Below are 27,741 nucleotides of genomic sequence, written 5' to 3'. Positions count from 1 at the left end.
TAGCTTGAACACTCCTACCCAACAAATACACATGCTTACAAACTGTGGTCCAGGGCCATTTCTCTCTCCTGCTCTGGCAGAAACAAGTAAGACCTCCACCCAACCTCTTAGGTTCAGATAAGCCCTAGGTTGCCCAGATAATTACCTATTGATATGGAGATGAACTACTTCTCTCCATCTAGTAGGAACTTCTGTTGATATGGAGATTCACTAAAGCTAGGTGAGAGATTCTGGAAATCCTTCTATTTTACCCACACCCCTCAAAGCCCTTTCACTGTTTCTTTACAGTCTTGGAAACTGTAGCCCTAGTGAGAACTGTGCGAGGATTAACTGTGAATGTGTTGGATGGCCCACAGCATGCAGTTGGCACCTGATGTATAGAGGACTTTTCCAAAATGGTGCATGGCATTAGTTCAAGATCAGCCAAAATGTGTACTTTTCTCCTCACTCCTTTGTCAGGAAAAAGCTCGTTTGTCTCAAAGGAAAAGAGTATCACCTAAGCTCTCCAGGACATTCTATGATCCAAGTCCCTGACTTCAAGCTATACTACAAAGCGCAAATTATCAAAACAGTGTGGTAATGGCACAAGAACAGACCCATAGATCAACAGAACAGAATAGAGAGCCCAGAAATAAACACATACATTTATGGGTAATGTTAACATATGATAAAGGAGTCATGAATACACCATGGGGAAAAACAGTCACTTCAATAAATGGCATTGGGGATACTGGACGGCTACATGCAGAAGAATGAAACTGGATCATGGTCTTAACTCTATACACAAAAGTAAAGTCGAAATGGATCAAAGACCTAAATGTAAAACATGAAACCATAAAATATTTAAAAGAAAACACAGGCAAAAATCTTAGAACATAAGCATGAGCAAACTTTTTTCTGAACATGTCTTCCCAGGAAAGGGACACAAAATCAAAAATGAACAAGTGGGATTGCATCAAACTGAAAATCTTCTGTACAGCAAAGGCACCATCTGCAGAACAAAAAGGCAACCTACAGTAGGGGAGAATATATTCATAAATGATTTATCTGATAAGGGGTTAACATCCAAAATATGTAAAGGACCTGTATGACTCAACAAAAAGGAAAAAAAAAATTAAAAGATAGGCAGAGGACTTGATCAGACATTTTTCCAATGAAGAAGTACAGATGGCCAACAGGCACATGAAATGATGCTCCACACTGTTAATGATCGGGGGAATGCAAGTCACAAGCACAATGAGATATCAGCTCACACCAGTTAGGATGGCCGCTATTCAAAAGACAAGAAATAGCAAGTGTTGGTGAGAATGTGGGGAAATAGGAACACTCCTACACTCTTTGTAGGAATGTAAACTGGTGCAGCCATTGTGTAAAGCAGTATGGAGGTTCCTCAAAACACTAAAAGTAGAAATACCATTGACCCAGTAAGTCCACTTCTAGGAACTTACCCAAAAAAACAAAATATCTGATTTGAAAAGATATATGCACACCTATTTTATTGCTGCATTATTTACAATAGCCAAGATATGGAAGCAACAAAAATGTCCATCAACAGATGAATGGATAAAGAAGAGGTGGTATGTATAAACAACGGAATATTATTCACCCATAAAAATGAAAGAAATCTTGCCATTGTGACAATATGGATGGACCTAGAGGATATTATGTTAAGTGAAATAAGCAAGGCAGAGAAAAAATATACCATATGATTTCACTTATTTATGGAATCTAAACACAAAACTAAACAAAATGAACAAAACAGCAGTAGACTCATAGACACTGGGAAGGGACTGGTGGTTACCATGGGAGAGGGACTGGGGTGGAAACACACTCTGATCTGTTGGAACAAGGTTAACGCAATGAGCCTGAGGCCGATGATGAAGCTAGAGTCTGAATCTGTGCTGGGAAAGATGGTAATAAGCTTACAAAAGCAGGTTATTCCTTACTCAGGAGTGTTGCTATTTTAGGCATCAAAATCAATTTCTTAAGCTAGACTTATCTTAAGTTCATCCACTCATATCGAAAATGAATGCCTGGATGAAGGGCAGAAGCTCTACTAGGATTTACTGTTACAGCGACAATGATAACCTAAAGAACAGCCAGTATCAACACATCCTTTTAAAAATGATAATATAAGGTAATCATCAATTAGTGAACTTTGTTTTTGAAAAGTAGCTCTTACAGGAAAAATGCTGGGCAAAGGGGACACACTTTGTCAAGAATATGATCATTATGACTTATCTCCCAGTTTCCAAGATTGTACAACTAGCACTATCATAATTTGCATATTTACTGAAGAAAGAATGAATATGAATGAGGAACAGGTCCCTGGGATGCTGATGCTGCATTACAAGAAACTCAAATATCTGCATAGGTATTTGATAATCCAAACTTTTCACCCTGGTTCTTTGAAATTTCTTAATTTCCATCAAATTCTTCATATTCTCTCTCCATTTCAGTCTGGATGGCCATCTCACATCTCACTGGCTTTTGTGGGTCTATCCATCATCCATGCTTTTGCTCACATTATTTCCCCTTCCTGAACATCCCCTTAGCTGTTTTTCAACAAGCCACATCACAGCACTTTTCTTTTCAAGCCATAAGTTCCCCCTCGCCCCCAAGTCTCTGAGGGTCTGTAGCTCAGAGCTAAATAAACATGCACTATTATTTTCTCTGGTTTATTCTGTGGCTTCTATCTCTTTAGTAGCACCAACATTTTATTGACCATACAAAATTCTGTACATTTGTTTGCAGAGTAGGAAATGAATTCACTTAATGATTGCTATCTGTCTGTCAGAGACAGAGGATGAACGACATGAAAAGATAAAGCCCTCCCCTCAATACCAATTTAGCTCATAATGGTGGAAGGGAGAGTCAAGAACCCTCACAGCATCACATTTAGTTCAAAACAAGTCCTGGAGATGTGCAGGGTTGGAGGGATCGCTTTCAAGGGTGGGTGTTCAAGAAAGGCATTTTGGGAGAGGATGAATTTCACTCATTCGTTCAGCATTTACTGGCATTCTCTGTTAAATTCATAAATAAGATAGGGCTGTCAACTATCACCACTTCGACTTTTATAAAACATTATTCTGTAAGTGTTATTCGAATCAACTAGACAAGAAGAAAAAATGACATGTGTAACATTTGGTGATACGATATTTGCCATAAAAATTCCCTAAAAATTACAAATAATAAGCAATTCAAGTTGACTAATTTACAAAACTAGTATTCAAAAATAAAAATTCTTCATGTATATAAAAAACATCTGCTAGGAATTTATCATGGAAGAAAAGATAAAACACATAGGTTTTAGAGTAACTCTTAAAAAACACATTAAAATCAATCCCCCCAAAATCTTACTCAAATGAAAAAATAGATTTGTTCTTACACAGGAAGACTCCACATCATAAAGATGTTACTTCTTCCAAAATTAATCTAAAATACATGTCATCCTTGTAAAATATTACTAGTACTATTTTTGGAACTAGACAAAGTGATTTTAAAGTTCATTTAGAATGAGAATAAAGAGGCAAGAGATGCCAGGGTGATTCTGGGGAGAAAACAGTGTAAGAAGTCTACTCTACTTAGCTAAAGTTTAGCTAATTAAAACAGTATGGTACTGGTGCATAAATATAGTAACACAATAGGATACAAAACAGAGATATTCAAATTCATACAAGAATTTTGTGCAAGATAAAAGTAGAATTTTAAATCAGTGAGGACAAGATGGATTATACAATAAATAACATTAAGACAGCTGGGTTGTCATCTCAAGATAAAATTATATTTGTATTCCAAAATTAATAAAGGAAAAACCAAGTAAATCACACACTGAAATGTGAAAAATTAAGCCAAAAAAGCATTTAAAGAAACCATGGGGAGATCATTTTTATAATAATATTATAGTGGGAAAGCCTTTTCTAATGTGCCACTGTGAACTGTCTGTCCATCATATCCATTACTTACTTCGCCCCCTCTTAGCAGCTGAATAAAACCCCAATTCTGTTCAGAGTGACAATAGGCCCATACCCAAAAAGTGGGTCACGAAGGCAGTCTTGGTCTCTGCTTTAGCAGCCTCCCTTGCATCTAGACAACTATGTGACTTCATTTTCGTTGAGACTGAAGTGGGAATCTGCTGGGGAAATTTCTTGCTTTCCTAATAAAAATGGACAAGCACTCTGGCACTGCGTCTCCTTTGGAAGACTAGACCTGAAGAAATCAGAAGGGAAAGGCCAACAGAGGAGAATAAGAGACACTGGTCCTGACATGGTGAATAGCTGAACCAGGGCTGGCAACCACCTACACCTAGACATCTCACTTTGAGACAGAAAAAAAAATTCTATTTCCTTAAGCCACTGTGTCTTAGCTTTGGCTTCTCTAGTTATATGTGACTCACAATCCTAACTGGCATGCTGAGAATACCATAAAACTCAGAAACCTTAAAGAAAAAGACTGAGCAATTTGACATGAAAATCTTTTAATTCTTTGCAAAAAACAAAATACAAAAAAGAAAAGAAAATGAGGTATTTTAAAATTTACATTACAGCCAAAGCATTACTATCTTTACTATACAAAGAGCTCAACAAATAAAAGGTAACAAATACCACAACCCAGTAGGAAAATGGGCAAGGGACAGTTATTATCAAAACAAAGGAATACAGATGGCTCTTAATCATAGGAAGAGATGTTCAAATTCACTCTAAATAATAACAAAATAATTTAAACTATATAACATGTTCCTATCAATTTGGTATCAATTTAAAACAAAGTCTGACAGAACACTGTATTTTTAAGGAAACTCATACTCTTGGCATTTCTACTAGGAGAGAAAACTGGAATAACATTCATGGAGAGCAACATGTCAGTGTCACAAAAATTATAAATGCCACTGCAGCAATTGTTACCTGCTTATAAAACTAAAGGATTGGAAACAGTTCAAATGCCCATCAAGGTAGGACTTGTTATGTAAAGTATGAAACATCTATGTAATAAAATATAATGTATTTATAAAAAGGAATGAAGAGGCTCTATGTGTAGTTGAAGAATCTTCATGATATACTGTTAGATGAAAAAAAATCAAAGTGCAGAACAAAGCATATGGTATGCAACCATCTGCACTAAAAATAAATTGACAGGAAGAATATGATTTTATTTTCAAAAAATACTTACGATGGAGTACACAAGAAACTGGTAATGGTGGTTTTCTCTGAGAAGAGGAACTGAATAGTTGAGTGTTCCAGCTATCCATAAGCGCATAATGAACCATCCATCCCAAGCCTGGTGACACAAAACCACATCCATTTTATCATGCCCCCAGATTCTGTGGGTCAAGAGTTTGGCCAGGGCACAGGGCAGGCGATGAGGGATGACTTATCTCTGGTCACTGATGTCTGCAGCTCCGGCTGTTGAAGAGCTGACTGCCAGCATGTGACTCACGTGGCTGGAGCTGCAAGACATCTGAAGGCTTCTTCACTCTCCAGTCTGGCCCTTAGGCTGGGCTGACTCAGCTGCCATTGTTAAATAGTGTCTACAAGCACCCTCTCCGTGTGGCTGGGCTTTCTCACAGCACGGCAGTCTCAGAGTAGCCAGACTTCAAGAGGCAACCCAGGGCTCCAAGAGCAAGTGTTCCAATGTGCAAGGCAGACACGCATGGCCTTGTATGACCAGTTCCAGAAATCACATGGCATCATTTCCACCACAGCCTAATTGCTGAAACAGTCACAGCCTGCTTGGATCCAAGGAGCCGGGAAATCAAACTCAAGTCCATCAGTTTGGTACAGTGGTCATCTCCAGGTTATCTCTACAGTGTGGGATTTGGGGAGATTTTAATTTTCCTCTTTTTGCCTACCTTCGTTTCCTAATTTCTTTAAATAAGCAAGTACACCCTGTTTTATAAAATAAGTATTTTAGAAAAATCATGGATCTCTTTTAAGACCATCTTTGTGGAGTGAAAGCAAAACCATGTTTCCCATGCTTTTTCACTGTGGGTTTGAAATAGTGACAAGAGTTCAGGGATAAATCAATATATATTTTTCATAAACTCTCTCTACACAAGGACGCATCATAGCGGGAGCGTTATGGTCGCACACGCGGCCGCCTGAGCGGCAGCACACCTCACTATTTCGCAGGATCGGGCTCTGCAGGCAGAGAAATAGTGCCCCAAGTGGCTGTCCCTGACTGTGTCCATCTGCGTGGCATAGCTCTGCGGACCCTACATCCCAACTCTTTGTCACAGGGTGTGAAGCAAGTCTGAGACAGTGAGGGGCAGGCCTGCCTGTGTCCTTACACCTGGCTGTGACACCTTTAAAAGAAGCTTTTCTCCCTCTATTCTTTGTCCCTCCTTCTACCTTTATTCTTCCGTCTCCCCAGCCCCTTCACCCTCCCCAGATGTTTCTTCTTTAACCAACCCTCCAGCTCTCACTACTTGCACCTTTTATTTTCTCGCTATAGCACACCCACTGCCACAAGGACTCAACAAGAACACTTTATGAGAGGGCGGAAGAGCCACCCTAAGTCAGCAAAACAGGCGTACAAGGCCCCGTTGCCTTTGCTCAGCTCCCAGTTTGGGGGTTTTCATGCCGCTTTGTTTCATTTCATTACTGGCCTTAGCATCACCTGACACTTTCTGACTTCTCTCTTTTTTACTGTGGTCAACTACACATGAAGTGAAATTCCTCATTTCCACCATTTTAAAGTGCACCGTTCAGTGGCATCAGGTACATTCGCACCGCTGTGCAGCCATCCCCACCACCCATCCGCAGAACTTTTCTTGTCCCCAAACTGCAACTGTGTCCCAAAACTGAACCTCGTGGCCCCCGGCAACTACTACCTGTACTTTCAGCACCCATCAGTTTGACTATGCCATGACTTTGAGTGTTTCATGTGTGTGGAATCATACAGTAATTCTCTCTGCGAAGGCTTTTTTTATCTAGCACAACATCTTCAAGTTCATCCACGGTGCCACGTGCATAAGAATTTCTTTCCATTCTGACGGAAGGATATTCCATTGTTTGTACATACCACGTGTGGTTTACCCATTCATCTTGTCACTGGACGTGCGTTCTCTGCTCTCAGTTTTTCCCGTGGAACAAAGCGAGGTGGGCCCTTCCCTCCCCTCCCGCAGTTCCTTCCATCCTGCGGGCCCGCTTCTCCGCTGCCGGAGTGCCTCACGGTCGGGTCCTGTGCTCTCATCACACCTCTAAACACACTCTCCCGAGTAACGGCACCTACTTCACGGCCTCCAACACCCCCCAGGGATGATGGCTCCAGGCTTATGGCAAGACTTCTGCTCAGAACCCCAAATCTCACACCCACCTACACACTTCTCAGCTCTACTTACGAACAGTTCATACCTTGTTCAAAACCAGATTTCTAGATTTTTTTCTCCACCCTTCCACCTTCAACATAAAAGAGACCAGAACCCTTCCCAAAACTAGCCAGGAGACTAGAGGTTTAATCTATGGAGAAACTGAAGCTTTCCCTCCATCTCTGGACACCAGCCTCAGAGGAGGGTGAGAGTGATACACAGAGCAGAAAATAAGGGAACTAATAGAAAGTCTGTATGCTCCTTGGTAGGAAGCAGCGCCCTGTGCCTGCCATGCTCCCAGAACAGAAGGAGTCAAAGGTAAGCTCCTAGGCAGGAGATTGGAGTTTTCTTTTCTGCAAAAACTGTAGGATAGTAGGGGACTGGTATCTTTAATACACCTTTTTTTAGTGTTACAATTTTTTAAATGTGTGTGTGTATGTAAAAAGCATTTTAAAAGAACAAATATGACCACCACCATCAATGTAGTTGCTCAAGACTGAAGAAATTTGGAAATTACCTCTGCTTCCTCCTTTTTGCTCATCCCACCGTATCTATTTTCTCTCTCAGGCCCATCAGCTTCCTAACCAAAATGGTTTTGATCCACCCATTTCTTTGCACTTTGCTACTGCCATCCTCAAGCCACCAGCACCGCTTTCCGTTTACACACAGCCACTCACTGGTCTCCTTTCCACCCCTGCCCTCCTCCAAGTCACTCTCCTCAGGGCACTAAAGGTGATCTTCCTAGAACGTCAATAAGGTCACGCGACACCCTCCAATGTCTTCTCGTTACCCTCAGACAGGAACACATGCTCCCGTGGTCGCACCAACGTCCTGCCAGATCCGGCCACTGTCTCTCCAACACCATTTTGCTTTGCTCACTCCCTTCATTGATCGGTAGACTCCAGCCTCACTGTCCTCCTTTCCCTCACTTCCTGCCAAAAAGCCAACGCATTTACTGCTCTAGGTCTTTAGGTTTGCTCTTCCATATCCACAAAGTCTTTGCCCTGCTCCTCATCTGGCTGGTCGGTTCACATCTCAGCATAAACATCACCTCCCCAGAGGGAGCCTTCTCCACCAGACTATCAAAAGTCACCCCAATAATTCTCTATTTTGTCCTCTTATTTGCTTCCTTCATAACATTAAAAAATTGTTCTTATTTCTTATTTGTTCATTTGCTATACTTTTCTGCAGCCGGGGTAGAAAATAAGCTGCATGCAGGGAAGGACCTTGCTTTGGTTCAAGAACTGCACACAGTACTTGTCTGAATAAATTACATCCCAAACTGAGTGAAAATCTCAATTGGGATCTCTCTGGGCAGTTTTCCAGTTTGTACTATTCTTCAGAATGAGAACAACCAACTTTGTTCAAGATCAAACATGTATGACAACAGATGCTCCCTAACATGTGACACGATATCAGCCCCACTCCACGCTGCTAAGACGTCTCCCTTCGGGGCTTGTGTAATGAAAGGTTTATCTATTTGTATTGGAGGGAGCAGAGAACAGGAAAAACTCACACACAAATTGATCGTGGGATTCGGGAAGTGCTATTTTTCAAATGGCTCAATAAATCATCCTTAGATAATAAGGTCAAAGCCCTATCTTGATGGACTTTGGGGAGTGGAAGTACAATGCAAGTTTTCCTTTGAATCACATTAGTATGAATGACATAACAACTTAGAACTGAAAAGCTATGATGACTATTAAAATTGCAACAATGCGTGAGAGCATAAAATCAGATGACAAAACAGGATAGGCAGCTAAAATACCCTCAACCGTGTTCTCCAAACATTTTAGTTATACCTGAATCATCTCTTCATCAAAAAGATGTTAAGACAGTACTGGTGACAAGGTGTTTGCAGTGTTTGACCTAGAAAGAAGTATCTACTTTGTTACCTACAAATTTAACCTATGTCACCCCCAAACCCATCTGGTCCAAAATCATGGTGACTCAATCTCAAGCACTGTTAGACACATATTTGAAAGGAAAGGTGTGCATTCTGCTGATGCTGAAATCTTAAATCACACAATCTTCTCTCCTCCTTACCATGGAGCAGAAGTTCAAGTCCCTCTTTAAGGAGAAGGAAGGATCGAATGATTCCTCAACACCCTTTCCAGGTCGAAGATTCAATAATTGGCGGGCTCTTTATCTGCTGAAGGCACCTGGCTAAGCAGACTGGGCGGTGGTAAGCTGTGAACCTCTCCTGAGCCTGGTCCTACTGACTGAGCTGCTCATACTGTACATTAACATCCCAGAAAAACATCGAGTTTTATATCAGCAGAAACCAGGAGGGATGAAATCCTTCTCATCATTTATTTGCTCATTAAGCAAACATTCACTTAGCTCTCACTATGTCACCAGCACGGTGCTTGACGTGGGAGACAGATTTACCTGCTCCTCCATCCAGTCCTCACCACTTCCTCTTCTAGGACATGGGGCCAATGATCTGGCTTGGCAGGTAAAAGCACAGGATTAGTTTGTTTTCTTATTTTCCTCCTTAACTTCTCTCAGCACACTGATAGCTTGTCCTGGAAACTAGGGAAAGAAAGACACAACTACGATCAGATACCTCAGCCTCACCCATGTGTGGGGCCTGGGGATTGCATAAAGCTCCTGAGCGTGCGGTAATGAAGAAAGAAGCTCATTTAAATATCTGGGACACCGGAGGAACATACATCAATTAGATGGACAATGGCATTTTTAGTGTAATAATGCCCTATAAGCCTGCTGATACCCACAGTGTTGCTGGTGACTCACGGGTGTTCATAGTGACAATTCATAACTCTACTGAGAATACAGCCCATTTCTGCTTATCCACTGCCTATTACTCTGCTAAGTATTTGCATGGCAATCTGTTCCCACATCAGCTACCACAGTAGGCCCCAGTCTCGGTGGGATCAGGGCTGTACAAGGGAATGTGGAGGGCAGGAGCAGGGGTAGAATACAGACTAAGAGGTGAGGGAGAATTTCCCCCCTGCACATGTCTGATTAAATTCTGAAGTGACACGATACTCATCTGTGTCACCAAATATTTGCTGAGCCTCTATTGTAATTAGAACACTGTGCAAAAGAGTTTCAGAGCTATAATATAGGATTCCTGCCTCAGGAACCTTCCACTAGAGTTTATGATACAAACCATAAGCATGAATACATATGCATCAGTATTCACCAGCAACTAATGCCCGAGGGTGTGAAGCAGCCAGGAGCTCCACTGTGGAGCTATGATAGATGAATCAGAGAACTGAGTGAATTCTCCAGGGAGAAAGGAGAAAGCGACAGGAGCAAGAAATATTTATTAAGCGTCTACTGATGATTCTACTAACAGCTTCCATTTGGACGCATTTAATAAATGCCACGTTCTTTACCTGTGCCTCCTCATTTTTGCAACCCCATGTGACAGTGTTACAGCTAACCAAGTAATCAGTCTCCGGAAAATGGTTACTCCAAGGTCACACAATGTCAACCACTGAGCAGAACTCACTTGTGGGTTGGTCTGACTCAGAGTTCACACTCTTTTCTTCATAGCTGGGCTCACTCTTCTGCATCTTTCCATACTAGAAACATCTCATTTTTGTCGTGTGTAACCTCCATGGCAGAGGCGTCAAAGAAAAAGTTACGTGCACAACATAGTGGGGACAAGAAAGGGCCAAACCAAAGGATGCCTGAGTGCCCAAATGTAAGGCAGAGATAATTCATTCTGAGGAGGGAGGCCTGAGGGAGGCAATGGTGCCATGGGGACAGGATGCCCTTCGTAAAGAGCATCATGTGCCCCTTGCTGCCTCCATGGAACTATGAAACTCTACCAACACTCCCAAATTCCAGTACAAAAATTGTCAACTGCAGCAACAGCCCTCAGAGTCTCTTTACCTGATGCTGCACAGTGAGGCACTCTGGTTATGCTTCAACAGCAGGCCGGTGGGTGGACTGACTGGGCTAGTTAGACTGTGGACACAGAGGTGGCTGCCCTTCCCAAGGCCCATCTGAATGATGGCAGCCTCCAGGGACAGAGAATGTTCCCCATGCCTGCAACAGGCCTAACTAGTGTCAATACTCACAGAGGAACTCAAGGGACAACAGATGGATGGACCTGAGGTCTCTACTCTAGCAAAGTGGGGTCCCTCATGGCAAGTGGTGCTCTGCGCTCATCTTAGCAAACTCAGTTACTGCCCCTCAAACATGTGAGGGACTACCCACTGAAGGGTGGGTAATGGCGAGAGTTTGCTGATGCAATAGCATTTCTTAGGATAAAACAAATTCTCTCGGTTCCCCCCACTGTAATTTCCTTCTGTGTAATTTACTGGCCATCCTTGGCAGTTGGGGAGTCACCAGCACATAGTTATTAGCTGTAAAAATGACAGTGGACGATACTTCGAATCCAGAGGGAAGAGAACTGGCCAAGAAAAACCCTGGGAGTGCCAACATCTCAGGCTGTGATATGAAGGAGAGGAGCCCAAGAATTCTATGTAATCATGGACGTACACACAGAATCAGGACTGAAAGCTATCCTGGGAGTCCAGAGGGCAGCAGGGAAACCCAGAAGAAGGCAGTTACAAAACGGCTCTTGTGTTGGGTGTGGAGGTCGTGACTGACCTGAGCAGGAGAGTCTCCATGGAGCGGAAGGTGGACCCCCAGGGCATGAGGGGAGAGGGGGCACGAGGAAGCAGAAACCAAGTGCTGAGGTGTTTTCCCTCAGACAAGTTTGAATAGGCCACCAGGGAATGGCCAAGATGGATAATCACTTGAGTGTGATGAGAGGGTCGGGGGGAAAGATCCAGTGGGAAGGAGAGGCCCCAACAGGGGAGGGTGAGCTGATGGAAGAATGCCCACAGACTTCACACAGATTGGGCCCACAGCGTATGCTCCCCAGCCTCGGGGCTTTCCAAGGAATCCATCTGTAAACAGCTGAAATTGTTCTCTTCGAGCTCCCTGTTGATCTACTCAAGGACAGAAGACCAGGCCGGCAATCTTTGCTGGTGGCCACCTGATCCGTTTTCCCTCCATAAAGTGTGAACACTGTGCACAGACTGACTGTGGTGTTTCCGTGACCCCCAATCTTATGTATAAATCTTTACCTCAGCTTTAGAACTTGTTCCTTCACATACGATGAAACAACTTGCATACAAAATAGTTCATCAACATAAACTAAATGCTTTTTGAGTTTTGTTTTTTTTACAAAAGAAAGGCAAGGGATGCAGGAACATATGGCAGTGACTGACGAAGCCAGGCCCAGAGAAGTTGGCAGGACATAGTCGGAGGTCCCATGATGAAGTTGCTTTTAAGTGGGAGAAGGGGTCCCCATGCTCTGACCCTGGAGGAAACGTAGGGAGACTAGGGAGAAAGGGGGTATGGAGGGGACAAGGGGTGAATAGAGCAGGAGGTTAGAAGGTGTCTGAGGGGGAAGGAAGCCGTCTACGTGGGGAATGGTGCAAGTTTTAAACTGGTGGAGAGAAAGGGAGACGGCATGAGAAGGGAAAGGACGTGATGGCCGGGCATCCACGGCGACCTGGTGACTGGCTGGGGCTGAGACACGATGGCACTCTGTGTGGCTGTGTGATTCCTCAAACTCCCACATGGCTGAGCTGCCCGGGTGGAAAGGCAAAGTGGACACCGGTGTTTCATTGGGTGGGTGGGAGAGGCCAGTGGTTCAGATGATCATAGCACTTTGGCTGGGACAGGAAGGGGTGGATATAAAAGGGGTGCTTACGGTGGCCGGTATTCTAGGTGGATCCCAGCCCACTCCAGCTCGCTTAAGCAGAGAGGAATAGCGATAGCGTGAAAATCACTGGAGGCACAAAGGAACCGACTCTGGCTGGGTGTCCAGGAGCAATTCCATGGCGCACCACGGGGCCGGCCCCTCGGAGGAACAAGCCTCTGCATGATTGTGAAGCTCGGGCTCAGAGGCCGGCCGCCATGGCTGCCAACCACAGAACCAAAGCCCGCTGGCCACCCTGCTCCCAGGAAAACTGACGCCCCTCCTCCTCCTTCCCTGTATAAACCGGTTTTGAGTCAAAGTCTCTTGTAGGTGCATTAGTTTGGTGGGACAGAAATCATGCATCTGCCCCTGGCCGCCAGGGTGCGAGAGAGGCTGAGAAATGAACCGTGGGTGCCCTGTCTCCCTTCCCCTCGGCACTGTCAGTTGGGAGGCTGCTATTTGCCCTGTGGAGAAAATGTTCAAGAAGGGGAGAAAGAGCTCAAGCGGGTGGGACAGCTGTTCACAGTAGGGTACGTCAGTCAGCACTGCTGAAGCCTACCTGACATATCTGTGAACATTTTAAAAAATGCTCAGCCAGGCACTGCAATCCTGTGGGCACACAGCTGGACAAAGACCACTCTTTATAAGAAAAGGGTGTTTCTTCTAGGGGGGACACTGCCCCGCCCCAGTGCATAGTTCCCTGAGCAAAGTGCAGGTGGTATTCACCCCCAGCCACCTCTACATGTGGGAATACCCAAAGGACACACCATTTGTGACTACTCTGGAGTACTAACCGGGAAGACATAGAGGGAGCAAGGGCCAAGAAGTGTCCCCAGAGTGTGACAGCATGTGACATCGCAGAAGGAAATGGGGGGGGCGGGAGTCAGACAGGCATTACAGTCACAGCACTAGCACAGGAGTCGCCCTATTCCCAGGGGTGGGGCTCTCAGTGTGGGAAATACAAGTGCCCACGGGAGGGTGAAGTGCAGCGAGTCAGGGGACCCTGACATGGACGAAGCTGTTGAGAGACAGGCCTACATGGAAATTAGAAATTGAGTTGGAGAAAGCGGGAGCAGGTGCTGGAATCCAAAGTTCTCTGTGAGAGAGTTACAGGGAGACAGTGGGTGACCGCAACCAGGAGGAGAGGGGAGCAATATCCTCAAGACAGCAAGGGCTTTACGCAAGGGCAGAAGCAGAAGCTGGAAACAAACTAAGAATCTCAACGTCGCCGTTTTCCTCTCCCAGCCCCTGCTTCATGGACATTGATGCACTCACTCAAGCAAATGGTTAGTGAACCTCCCTGTCTCAGTCAGTTCCAGCTGCCACACCAACATACCACAGACGGGGGGCTTGGCCAACAGAAATTTACTTCTCACAGTTCTGGAGGCTGAAGCCCAGGATCGAGGTGCCAGCATGGGTCGGGTTCTGGAGGAGGCATTCTTTGTGGCTTGCAAACGGCTGCTTTCTCTCCGTATCACCACACAGCAAAGAGTGTGGGTTCTCCAGAGTCTCTTCTTATAAAGGCACCAATCCCATCATGAGGGCCCCATCCTCATAACCTCATCTAACCCTAATCTCCTCTCAAAATCCCATCTCCAAGTACCATCAGACTGGGGTTTGGGATTCATTATTTGAATTTATGGAGGGACATAACTCAGTCCATAGCCCTCTCCTACTTGTGAGCACAAGTTCTTATTCTCATCGAGCTTAGCGGAAGTTAGGTTAGTGGCATGGGGGAGAAACAGGAAGAAGAAGGGAGACAGGCTGAGAGCATCAAGTGCAAAGGTCCTGAGGCAGGTGTGACCTGTGACATTGGAGGGAAAAGGAGGAAAGTGGTAAGATTTGTGGTAATTGGAGTAAAATAGGGTAAATTGCATAGGAACCCTGTAAGGACTTCAGCTTTGGCTCTGGGTAAGGTGGGAAGGCACTGTAGGTTAGTGAGAGAAGTGACAAGATCCAGAAAAGGGAGAAAGGAAAGGGGAGAGAATTACAAGTGTTGTGTTCCATAGGGGACAAGCAGGTTGCAAGGAAGAGAGGGAGTAGATGAAGAGAGGTTTGAGAAATTGAGCACTGAAAGGGGAGTGGTATGGTGGATGAGTGGGAGGCCCAGGGGGAGGAAGGGCAGAGCAGCAGGAGCAAGGGAGAGAGGGAGGACAGAGTGGGAGACGCTGTCCTGGAGATGCAAGAGCAAAGGAGCAAGAGCCAACACCAGACCACACTGCTTGGAGGCAGGCCAGGGTGTGGAGTCAGAGGCACGGGGAGAGCCCCCAGCAGCTGAGGAGGGTGGAGAGACTGCCTGTCTTGCTAATGGGTTTCAGGCCTGGGCAAGTTCACTATGGATTCAACATGACCAAAGAAATTGACAGCAAAACATTCTTGGGGTGAAAGGGTTATACCCAACTTCATTTCCACGTGGCAGGTCAGTCACTAGAATCCCGTTCACTCAGAGCGAGTCTGCATGCAGCAAGCCGGTCTCTGCCTCTGGGCCCCTCTGTCTGCAGAGCCATCCCACACAGCCATCCTCTGGGCTTCTCTGTCTGCACAGCCATCCCGCACAGCCATCCTCTGGGCCCCTCTGTCTGCACAGCTGTCCTCTGGGCCCCTCTGTCTGCACAGCCATCCCACACAGCCATTCTCTGGGCCTCTCTGCACAGTTGTCCTGCACAGCCATCCTCTGGGCCTCTGTCCTTGGTGCTGCCACCACTCCAGCCTTTGCTCTGCCCCCCTCCGGCCTTTAGCAGTGCCACCATGTCACATGCAGAACACTGGGCCTCTTTATATAGAGTCCACGGAGCCATGCATTGCCCACATGTGTGTAGTGAGCTAGCCAACCACAGCCAGGTGAGAATCCTGGCCACAGGAACTCCCATTTTATCCACACTGCCGGTGGAGATCAGTTCTGAGCAAGGGCTGTGGTGAAATGTGGAAACACCAGAATTTCCCACAAGGCTTCGGGATGTTTGGGGGTGGGGGCATGGGGAAACTGGGACACCTCCAAAATGTGCTGAATGGGCACCCTGGATGGAAGGAGTACGAGAGATTTCTGGCCATGATCTGGAAATTTTGAGGGGAAAGAGTTGGAAAAAATGGAAACCTGGGAAGCTGTCCAGCCAAGGGGAGGGAGGGGAAGGTGGGAGAGGTGGGAGGAGAGGGAGGGGACCGCAGCCTATGGACCCTGGGTGGCCCTGGAGGTCTGTACACTGGGAGCAGGGAGGAAGAGCTTGCCAGTAAATTGGCGATGAACAGAGACAGGAAAGGAGGAAGTGAGTGGCTGCAATGGGAGTCACTTCCTCCTCTGGGCCTCACCCTCCCAGGGACCTGGGCCGCCAGGGGGTGTGCAGAGGCAGCCATGGACTGTGGAGGAGAAGCAGCCCCAGAGTAGATCTAATCAAGAGCCACTCTCCACAGCCTCATTTGCAATTCAGCTGCTCCTTCGGCAGAGGACCCTGCACAGCTGCTGCCCAGAGAGCCTCTGCCAGGTGAACTGGGGGGCCGTGCAAGATGCCTCACAGCTGCTGCCCTGACGGCCACAGCTTCCCTGGTCCCAGGTGTCCGAACTCTGGGACTTTAGGGCAGAGTTGCACCGGGAGACAGGTGAGGGAGGAGGCTCAGCACAGGCTGGGAGCACCAGCTTTGTTTTCCTCTCCTAGTTAAAGCAAGACACAAAGCGCTCTTTGATCTGAGCCCTCTGCCCGCTCTGGAGAGGCTGTGCTCGTCACAGGACCAAGGAAGAGCAGGAGGTTACTTAGCCATGGATGAATAATAATTGGGCATTTGTCTAACAGCTACTGTACTGGTGAATAATTAAAAATTTTATTACAATTGATGCAAAAAGCACTCTACCCCCATGGATGGTCTGTCAGCTGTGCCAAGGGAGATGCAGGTAATGAAAGAGTACCTTCCAACTTCCGAAATAATAGTCACTATTACAGTTAAGGTGTCTGCGCAAACAGCTGCAGAAGAATTATCAGGGAAACAGACCCAACACTAAGGTCTCTTCCTAACATTCCCTTTCAGGATGCAATAAATCAGCTGGAGCAGGACGTGGGGCGTGCAGACAGCTAAAATACTAGGGAAACTAGAACTGAAAATCAGGAAGCAACCGGAGAGAAAGAGAAAGAGATAACAACTCAGCTATACGCAAGTCCTTTCATTGTAGCCAGTGAGGATGACGGTTGGCCACAGAGCGGGGACAGCTGGAGCACAATGGGCACAGGGCTTATCTCGGGAGTCCGGACACTCTAGCTCAATGGCGTGGCTACTTCTTGCTGTGACTTTAGGCAAACTCACTATACCTCCACACACCTCCTTTTCTGCATTTAAAAATGGGGATACTACTACCTGATCACTGTGTTTTCCTTAGGATTAAACAAGGTAGTGCTGATGAGACTATCTGGTAATTACAAAGGCAAATAGCAAATGCAAGTAATTATAATTCAAAAATCAGAATTAAAGGTAACTGAGTCCAAACAGTGTAAGAGTTGGGATAGGTTCAGTCAATTAGGATTCTGAAATAATGGAAAAGAAAGTCTGTGGCATTTGGGCTGGATATTAAATTAATAAATGGAATGTCTTAGAGGTCAACTTAAATATATTGTGCAAGGTAAATAAATATCCTTTAGTTAAACAGTTTTTTATCCTTCTTTGGTTTGTCAACACAGCAGTCCACTTAAAAGAAGAAGCACTAAATATTTACTATTTTTATGACAGCATGCCTGTAGAGTTCATACATCCACCAATAAAGAGTCACACAGTGGAAATAGACGATGGGCGGGAGGGACTATTTTTCAGAGCATGTCATGTGCAATAGGACCTTGCCACGTCTGAGGATAAATCCCAAGAATGTCCTGATTCCCCAAAATTATAAGGATAACACACTGTAGAGATTGTGGCTTGATCTTCCCTTATGCAGTGACCAGCCCGGTAGTCCATATGACTCAGCTTCATGCTGGGAAACAAAAGTGTTAAGTGCATAAAGGCTGAGCATCCACCATACATTATTCCTTTAATTCTCACAACACTATTTGTCCCCCATTTTATATAGGATGCAATATGGCTCAGAGGGGTGTAGGCAACTAGCCCAAAGTCCCAAGGCCACTAATGCATTGAGCCAGAATTTGAAGCTTACTTATCTCTGAAAAGCCACTGAAACATGCACTATACTCTCGTCTTCATAGTTCACTTGGGGAGGTGACATCGATCATAACAAAGTCCCTTTCCCTCATAAGTCTGCTAGGAGAGATGAAGTGCAACAGATTAACTTGGCCAGGTATATGATGGGTACCTTTGTTCAAGGTGCTGAGAGTCCACAGACAACTAAGAGACATGAAGCCCTATTCTTGGAGCAACACTGAGGTGAGTGACACGTGCGTGGTGCAGACCCACCACTGGAGGCATTGCAGGGCCCCTCATCAGCTCTTGGCACTGAATCCCCATGCATATAGTAACCAAAATTGTCATTTTTTTCAACTATTTTCCCTCAAAATTTCGAGATCATGAGCAGAAGTCTCTTGTACTCCTTCCATCCAGGGTAGCTCTCAGGTGGCAGGTCATGAATAGCTGGCTGGTATCTCAGTCCTTTCAACAGTGAGATCAGATGAGACAGGTGAGTAGTCCAGTTTCTTTGCCCAGCTCTAAACTCTCACACCCATCACAAACAAACTGAGCCAAACCCTGCAGGGTCAGTTTGGGGTGCTGTGTAAACATCGTCCTCACTGACCTGTTCCTTCCTTCTTAGCTATCTCAAGTGGTTGAAGGGGGACTTATGCCATTTGCCCATGGGTATCCAGGGATGAACGTCCAGCAATGTTTAATCCAATCTGCTGTCTTCTCTGAAAGGTCAAGAACATTTGTAGATGGCTCACTGCATACGCACAGCGTCCCTATAGTCTCACGGTAGGTAGATTACCATATTTACATTTCCCCGCTCCCATCTTGGTGCCTGTGGGGTGGTAGGGTACTGAGGAGACAGTGCTGTGAGAACAGGAGAGCAGCCCCTAGTCAGGGAGCAACCTGGAGTTAGACCTCAGAACAGCCTTCCTCCGGAGGGCAAACCTGGAACCGCCCATGATGTCACTGACAGGGAGCCTTCCGCCATGATCTGCTGAAACCTACTGGAGTGCACTGCCCGAGGCAGCCCATACCTTAATACACATTCAATTATTTAGAGGAAAAAACCTTCCAACCAGCTTCTCTAGAACTTTCTTCCATTGGTCCATTAGCTATATGACAGCTGTGTCAGAACTTCACAAAATATGAAAGACAGAAAGAAGAGGAAGAGGTGCCTCTGCTCTCCCTTCCAGACCCTCCTCCAAATCTGTCCCCACAGGGATGCATTAGCTTTTTCTCTGGCTTTTTCTAAAATGTCAGGTACTCTGATTCACGTCTTGATAAGTGGTAACAGGCTTTTTGCAGTGCACTTCTTCCCTGTGGCTCGTCTGTGCACCTGGATATCACATGACTCCCCAGTCACTGCCTGTCCAACCATATGCACACTAGAGAGAAACTGAGGCAGAAGCCCACATAAGGACAGTTGTGGCTGCTTCTCTATGTTTATAAGGGACAAAATAAAACCCACAAAGATAAACTTCATGTTTTCCAACGGTAGGATTACGTGGCTCAATCCGGGCATTGGCCCACAGCTTTAACATCTCCCCAGAATTATTTCTGCATATGTCAACACTGCACTAAATAAAAGACACAGGTACATCCTACTGCCACAAACAGTCATTAGTAAATCATCCCCTCTTCTCTTGATCACACACCAGAACACTCCCCTGTGGTGGGAAGAGCAGAACATGAACTGATTAATAATCCTTTCACTCAACACATTTGGACTGAACAAACTTTTGTTTTCACAACACTGAGGCACTGGGGAAAAAAGAGACCTTAAGAAATCATAACCCACACCCAGTATTCTGGTAGATCTATATTCTAGATCTCCCAAGTGGGAGATAAATCCTTTACTTTGTGTTGATGACAATGACATTTTTGTGTTTGCTTATTTTACATTATTAAGTATGTCAACATAAAGAGAGAAGTGCAGACTATAATAAAACAAATATCTGTGTATCCACCATCTAGCTTTAACTTTGTTAACAACTGACTATATTTTGTTCAGTTTTTTTCTAAAAAAAAAAAAAAGTAAAGCAAAGCACTTACACATACATAATGCTGTGTGGGTGTTCTTCCCTGACCCCATACACTTACCTCCACTCCAGCAGGCAACCACTCGCCTGAGGCTAATAGTATCAGTTCCATGAGGAGTTTTAAAAATATTTACTACCTATATACTCATAAAGACCTAATGGGATTTTTTTTTGCATTTTAAATTTTTAATAAAATTATGCCACACTGTAGGTTCTATTCTGCACTTGCTTTTTTCACTCAACATTACGCTTCTGAGATATGTCCATAATGACACATGCAACTCTGCATGCACCCCAGCTGCTATTATTTCTCCATTGTCTAAAAAAAGAAATTCCACTGACTTTGCTCCCTCCACCATTTTTTGCGATAAAATTCCCTGAAAGTGCTGTCTCTGCTAGGTTTTCTCTCAAACTCTCTCAGCCTGGAATCAGTGAAGCCCCTTGACTACCTAGAGATATCTGGGTATGACGGGCCACAATCCTTCCTCTCTGGAGTGGCAGCACTGCTCCCTGAGTGGCCGAGCAGAAGCCCTACGTTTCGGTTTCTGGCGGTGGTTTCTGTGGTGCCCTGCTTTAGAGCGCCTTCCTCGGCTTGTCTGTTCTGAACTCTAGGATCTGGAGCCAAGCCCCAACACAGACTGGCCTGTCTCAAGAGGTCATGGCAAGCCTGGTGTCTCGGCTGCTATGTGATGGTCTTAAGAACGCTGTGTATATAACGATGCCTGATCTAGAAGCTCTTTCTGACTCCTACGGAGACGCATAAACATTCGCTGAGTGTTTCCTTCCCTTGTGAACATCGTCATGCGAGAGAAGGACCAAGGGCCTCTCTCCAGGACCCCTCTCCTCAGATCTCTGTTGGGCTCCACTCGGCCAACAGGTGGAAGCCCCAAGCTGCTAGTGAGATGGAAGTGCCGCAGTCTGGAGAGAGAGTTGCTTTCCAGCTCTTCCACTTCTGAGAACATGCTCTGTTGGAGTCTGCAGTGAGGGTCCATGAGGGAACGCCCGGATCCCCACTAGGGAGAGGATCTGGAGCTCAGGAAGGAGCAAGGAGGATATACTGCTTCAGAGCCTCTCACCTGTGTAAGGACAGCTTTACTGCCCATACATACATACCCTAACACAACCTTCTTTTCCTCCCGCTCATGCAGAAAGTATAGACTCACACACCAAGAAGCCTGACTGTATTGATGAATCAACAGATGCAAAAGTCAGATGCACAGGGGTGACAAGGCATTTCACTCATTTGCTTTTCTTTCCTTCTTTTTTTGATCCTATTCACTTACTTTGCATCTCAGTTTATACTGACCTATTGGTGGATGGGCATGAGTTCCAAAAGTCCCAGCATCCTGCTCAGGAGATGTTGTGGAAACAAAAAACAGACACTGTGAACATTTTCTCTGAATTACTTTTCACTCACATAAGACAGCCAGGGTTTGAATCTCACCTCTCTCATTTACTGACACTTTCGGCAATTTATTTTACCTCCATAGCCTCAGTGTTACTATATGTAAAATAAAAGATAATTACAGCACCCATCTCCTTGGCTGGCTATGAGTATTAAATGTGAATGAAGACACCTAGCACTTTGCCGGGCACACAGAACATATTCAATACATGTTAACTGATATTATTATTAATATTCTCTTCACAAATTTCTCAACATTCATTTTTTCCATTCTAATGCCCCGTGGCCCCAATCCTCTGCACACACCTCAGCCTCCCACCCCTTCACCGCTCCCAATCCACCTCTGAGCGAGGTCAACAAGGGCCTCTGAATCTGCCCCAATCTATCCTTCCAGCCCCAAATACTTCCCTTACTCTATAAACTCGCCCTCTGCACTGGCCACCCTGAACAATTCCCAGGCCTTGGGGGTGGTGATTCTTTGACATTTCTCTGTCCTTACTTCCGTTGTGACCTTCTCCTGGAATGCCCTTCTCCTCTTGTCCTACTCATGATAATCAGCCCTTCACCCCTTGGCTTTCTGAACCCCTCTCTGCTTTAGCCAGCTTTTGTTCATGGGATCTGTATCTACATCTATCTAGACAACGATGGACAGATACCAATTTATACATAGACAACTACATATATCGACCTACAGATCCCCCCTGGTAGGTACTCAAGACACGCATGTGGAATTGAACAGGTGAGCAGACTGTTCCTTCTGAGCTGTTCCAGGCTTGCTAGGCCACCTGGAAGGACACCAGATGATGTCTCTTTCCTTGTCACCTACAAACACCAAGGGTGTAAGACCCTCAGGCCACTCAGGCAAATTTTCCACATTGAAAACACCAAGCCTGAGGGCATTTTACTCTCATGTAAAAGTGAGTCTCTTCCGAATATAAAATGAGATGAGGAGTGAGAATCCTCTAGTGACCCAATTTCTCTGTGAGGGCCTCTAGTTATTTAAAAAGCATCCTGGGAAGGATTCTGTGGCACGTGCCTCAGCCATCCTGGGCTATGACCAGGAAAAGCTCTTGGTGGTTGTGTGGCTCCGTATCAGGAGCCCCTCCTGCTCCACTGCTTCTGGAGAGGGGGACATTAGGGCCGACATTCCCTAGGTGACCCTGAGGAATCCTCACCATCTCACTACAGATGTTGGGAACCCAGAGATGACTCACAGCTGAAGCCACTGTCCCACATCAATACGTCAGGCTGCCATTTAAACTGGAATCCAGACAGCCATCTGGACACGATCTACTCATATTTTTGTGAAGTTGTAAATACACAGTGAGTAAGAGGAGACCAGCAAAACCCAGTTATCATGTTGCTGCTGGGAGCCATGACAGACACCCCTTATCAGACATGCCCTGAACTTGGGAAAGACACACTCCCAACAGAGTCCAGGGCACTGGGGGATGGATTCCATCTGCCAGTCAGATAAATTCAAGGGAGAGAGGCACTTGCCAGTAAGCAGGAGAGCTGGCTCTGGCCCTAACTCCCACAGCCTGGATTCGAAATCCAGTTCCTCTTAGTAGCTGTGAGACTTTGGGCCCGTTTACTTAATTGGCCTGTGCCTCTGTTTCCATATCTGGAAACGACGACAAGGGTCACTCTAAGAACTAGATGTTACACTGAAGCTGTGGGAATAGGGCCTGGTACATGGTAAGGACGTTCGTTGTCCCTATGCACTGATGGCTTCTCTACGAGCCTCTTTGAGTGGTGGGGAGACTGGGTCTCAACTTCTCATTTCATCTCAGCCAGTTAATTGGCGCTGGTACCAGTGCACCCAAAGCAGAATCCTCTGGTCACTTCCCAGGCCCAGGACCCACCTCTGCTTCTTCACTACTTTCTTAGAGGGTCCCCCTCATGAAGGGGCTACTGTGGTGCTCGGAGCCCCCTTGCGCTGGGATGAAACCTGCTCTGCCTCTCTGGAACGGCCACACACCGGTCTCCACAACTGCTTCACTTCTCTTACGGAGATGATCGCTCCCCAGGGGAGACTTGGTGATGTGTGGGGGATTTCTGAACTCACAAAATAAATATGGTGTGTTTTTCCTGATGAACCAAACTGAAGTGAAGATTTATCGGGGCAGAAGGGAGGATTTAAGCTTTGCATTGAACGTCTTTGCTTTTTAAAAGATTTTCTAAGTTAAAATACTTTTTATGAGAATAAACAAGCATAACTGCACGTATAATATAAAGCTCAGATAGTTTCATTTTCAGATTTGACAGAAAATCTTGCTTCTGGCAGCTCTGCCCCAGACCTTCCAGGAATACGTATTCATCTGCCTTTGACATTGGGCGTTTCTGGATATGAACGCCTGAGAAATGCTCACCTGCTGAACAGAGCCACAAAGGCCAAATCTAACTCCTTTCCCACAGGATTGCCCCCAAGTTTGAAGAAGATCTCACAGTTGGAAAGAGACTCAGAAGTTGTCCCAATCGATCTCCCTTCTGCAGCAGTCCTAACGGATGGTCACCTGGCTTCTATTAGATCAGGCTCAGAGCAGAGCAGAGACCACATGATAATCCTTACCAGTCCATCACTGGCCAGCCTTAATTGTTAGAATATTCTTTTCTTAGGCTGAACAAAACGCACACTGCCTTGGAATAAGGTCCATCTGAGATGAACTCTAGGACTAGTCCCTTGACCTCACTGGACCTCAGTTTTCCTCAGCTGTAAAATGGGATGAATGGTGTCAGCACATCACAGAGATACATAAAGGAGAAAATGCATGTAAATCACTCAGAATTCTGCCCAGCATATTGAAGGATTCAATAAGTGTACACTGTCATCATCACTATTTCCCTACAGAGCTTTCATCAGCTGCAGTTCCAGAGCCTATATGTAATGCCTCTCTAAAATCATGTTTTAGATATTTGGTAGCAGTTCACATACTCTCCACCAGCTGTACCTAACAAGCATTTTTCCCTAAACTAAATATGCCTCCATCCTCCTCAGCAGAATAATATTTAGACCTTCAGTTAATGTGTCCTTTTCCAGAAAGCAATTTGAAAGTGTATTAAAAGGTTCTGACAGAAGAACCGGAGGAATTCTACAGGATGGAAAGTGCTATGGAGAAAAGAAAAGCAGACCAGCAAAGGAGATGGGAAAGGCTAGGATGGGGGGAGGGGGGATTTAAGTGGAGTGGTCAGGCAGCTCAGAGGCCCCAAAGACTGGACTTTCGCATGAAATCTGATCAGAGGACATGGATCGGACCCAAGCTGAGGGCGGCATTCCTGCTCCTTCTTGGACTAACAGACAGACAGTCTGCCCTGCAGCACCAGCCTGTTTAGCGCAACAGCAGGCAGAAAGCAGGAAGAGGCTGAGCGGAGGTCTGGCTGGGGCAGCCTGACTCTGCTCGCTGTCCTGATCACCGCGTGCTGCCCAGAAGCACAACACTGAGTATTGTGAGCCTCAACCAGAAGGCCAGAGGAGCAGGAGGAGGGGCAGAAGGAGCCCACATCTTCACATCTTCATCCAGCAAATAAAAATCAGCCCGATGGATGTGTCAGGCTGACATTTCCCCAGTCAGCTCCTCCTCCACTTGGAGAAAGAGCCGCCAAGGTGTTCGGCCTGATCTGTGTTCCCGTGACATGCCTGCAGTGAGGCCCCAACCCCAGGGGAACTATATTTGGAGACTGGGCCTTTATGGAGATAACATTAAGTGAGATATAAAGGTGGAGCCCTAATCTGATAGAAAGGATGTCATTTTAAGAAGAGGAAGAGACGCCAGAGCGCACTGTCTCCCCCGTACACGACAGAGGATGGGCAACAAGCAGGCAGCCATCTGCGGGCGAGGGAGAGAGTCCTCACCAGGAACCACCTGGGCCGGCACCTCCACCAAGGGCTTCCAGCCTCCGGACCTGTAGGCAAATACATTGCTGCTGCATGAGCCACCCAGTCTCCAGCATTTTGTTCCCGCAGCCCGAGCTGACAGACACACAAGGCGCAGCAGTTCCCGGGAAAGTGGTATGGCTAGAGGGAGATTTCTCCTTCACGGGTGAGGCAGAACGTGGGGAGAGAAGAGTTCCCCAGTGTAGGTAGATTGGAACAATAACTCAGTGCTATAGTCATAAGACATAAGAATGTAAAACAAAGCAAAATTTAAATAGAAACTTATTTATTATGCCTCTGGCTATATGTTCAATAAATTAATTTATTCTTAGAAAAGGAGGAAATGAAATAGAGCCTTGAGCAGGTAAAAGGGTAAAGAAAGTATTCACAGAGGGAAAGGAGAAAACGAAAAGAAGAAGCCGTTAAGTACTCTAACCCAAATGCAGATGGTGCAGATCCTAACTGAGATCAGGAATGTTTGTGAAGTAGTTACTGAATGTCTGATGTATTCAGGGTGCTAGGTATGGAAGATAACAATTAAAGAGTAGGATACCTATCCTGCCTTTTACAAACTTGTACGTTTTAAAATGTAAGTCCTTCCTCCCTCCTTCCCTTCCTCCCTTCCTCTGTAATTTACCAAACATTTATTAAGCTAGTCCTTTGCTAGACAGCATGAAAGGTATATAAAGGTAAGTTACAAGTCCTGCTTTGGAGGGGCTCACCCTCTCAAAAATAAACACAAAAACTAGAGATGAGTTTAAAATGCAATCAGTGAAGGGCCCACGAGCTTCACAGAAATGAAGGAACATAAAGGATGACTCCAAGTTCCACAGGGTGGGGCCTAAGGAGAAGGACATTCTGAGCAGAGAGACTGCCTGAGCCCCGGCCCAGAGGCCTGGATGCCAAGAGTTCTTCTGAGAGGCTGAGCCCAGTCCTGGGAGCTCTGGGTAGGAGGGGGCTTCACCTAAGTGCAGCTTCCTCTCTGCCTTCAAAGTATTTCTAAGATGTGACTTTTGCTTTTAGTTACTAGGCTGTAAAGCCATCCAGAAACAGCGAACTTGCTAAAAACAGCCAAGTCCCCCTCCCTCAACCCATGTTCTCCAAAGCTGTTTTTGGTGCCTCTGCCTCACGCAGACTCCCATCCCTTCCACACTCGGGACTGACGGCAGAGGCAGGGGAGCTAAGAGCGAAAACAGCCTGACTTCCCTGCCTTGCTTCTTAGCACCCTTTTTTAAGTACAGTTTTTTCCAGCTCTACTCTTGGTAAGTTACTAATATCTACTCATTAAGGTTACTTTTTTAAATGCTAGGTGCTTTTCATATATTTTTTTAACTGATACTCAAAACAAGTCCAAGAAGTATTAGTATTCTATTTACAGATGGGAAAACTGAAGCTCACAGAAGTTTTATAACTCGCCTAAGGTTATAGAAGTAGTTAATGATGGAATTTAAAACCAAGTCCATCTGCCTCTATACATGTGGTCCTCAAAATGTGGTCACGGTAGAGGATTAGCAAATCATCATGCTACCTCTCTGATGCTCCTCTGGTGTTAGCCATATGCTAGGCCCTAGATACACATCTCCTGAATTAATTCATGGAGGTTTATACTCCTGCTACATTTTAAGACACAAGAAATGGTCACGTTCGGCATCTTGAGGAAATTCTTGAAACCTCCCACTAGCTTTGTGCAATAGTAGCTCGAATGCAGTAGAGATGAAGTTCTCATGACCTCTTTCAGTTATAGTTTAAGGAATGAAATAGACTCAATATGGTGCAATCCTAAAGTAACTTTACTCTTTCTCCCACTGTCCCTCCAAACCTATTCTGGAAGCAGGTTCTTCCTCTGGCACTGCTTGTGATTTCAGGGTGGTCTAATGGCTTTTCCAGCCATCATAAGCATATGGGTCATTTTCAGTCCCGAAAGCCACCTCATTTCAGCATTTTAAATATCCAGGCCAAATTATCAAAACTCTGAACTTTTTTCTAGATTAGAGTCTCTCCTCTTCTGGCAGGGCAGTACTTTCAGACTACCACCACCTGGTGTTGGTACCTACAGGGCCAGGCAGGTATGCAAAGCTGACCCGGCTGCGGAAGGCACTTGCAGGGGGAACCTCCATCTCAGTTACTTGAATACCAACCAGGGTGACCACATGCCCTCTTTGCAGGGACAGTTCCAGTTTAATCCTGCTGCCCCAGCATATTGGTTAACAGCAGCCACTTTCTTTCTCACACGTGCCCCCACTTAGATGATAAAGGAGAGTCATCCTACTTGACACAGTGAGACCTTCTCTGGATGGCCAAATTTCAAATTCCCTT

Source organism: Manis pentadactyla, chromosome 14 (assembly GCF_030020395.1).
Source record: "Manis pentadactyla isolate mManPen7 chromosome 14, mManPen7.hap1, whole genome shotgun sequence".
Classification (NCBI taxonomy): Eukaryota; Metazoa; Chordata; class Mammalia; order Pholidota; family Manidae; genus Manis; species Manis pentadactyla.
The sequence above is the reverse complement of the archived record's forward strand: the minus strand, read 5'-3'. Positions refer to the sequence as shown.